The sequence below is a fragment of the Cyprinodon tularosa genome, unplaced genomic scaffold (assembly GCF_016077235.1).
Source record: "Cyprinodon tularosa strain WSP-4 unplaced genomic scaffold, ASM1607723v1 ctg368, whole genome shotgun sequence".
NCBI classification, from domain to species: domain Eukaryota; kingdom Metazoa; phylum Chordata; class Actinopteri; order Cyprinodontiformes; family Cyprinodontidae; genus Cyprinodon; species Cyprinodon tularosa.
The window spans coordinates 87410-88358 of NW_024039083.1; positions in this window are offsets into that span (position 1 = coordinate 87410).

Consider the following 949-nt stretch of genomic DNA (forward strand, 5'->3'; position numbering starts at 1 on the left):
AGGAGATAAAACATTAAATTAAATACAATTCTTAAAATTATTTCATTGCATTTTAAACAAAGAAAACCATCATTGAAATAATTATGTGCTCTAGTTGAGTTAATGTGGATATAGGAACACCACTGTTGAATTAGTTAAAATTTAAATTAACTAAAATATAAACAAATATGGGTGAAAGGAAATAAAAGCCCAATGGCAGCAGGTAGTTCCCTACTGCCAGTCTCAGTCATACGGAGGACATCCTGACATGATCGCTTTATCGAAGGGTAGGAAAAATGTCTGAAAAAAATCTAAAAACATGTTAAACAGCTAAAACTGCTTTATAGCACAGATTAAAAACAAAACCCAAGCTTTAAAACTCCCTTAAACATTCACACTAATTGTAAGCATGAATGGGAAAAAATGAAAATTGCATTCAAAATCATTCCACACTGGTTTTCATAAAGACATCATTCTGAAGTCCATGAAGATGATTGATTTCCCTGCTGATCAATTATTTCACCCTTGGCTTGGACGTGGATAGGCAGAGATTAAAATGTAATGATCCATAAAATCTGATTCAAGGCTTCACACTTCAGCTGCGCAGCCAGAAATCAGAACCTGACAGCGAACATGACTCCTCCTCAGCGGCTTATTGTTGTCAAACCTTTTGGGATGATGCATGGGGAGATCCACTTCGAGTCCATTTCAAATGTCAGTCCACTTATTATTAAGCATCTTGCAGAATTATTTCGGAAATAATCTGTGCAACTGAGAAATAAGAATGAATCTGGGCATGACATGACAGGAAAAAAAAAGTTAAACGTCCATCAGCTAACAGGGCTTTGGTTCAGGCTGTGCTCCAGGAAGGGACCGAAACGGATGATTTAGAGTTTACACACAAAGCATCATGTATGCATCAAAGGGGTAGCCAAATGAGGTCATGGGAGCGTGACATCAATGGACCCAG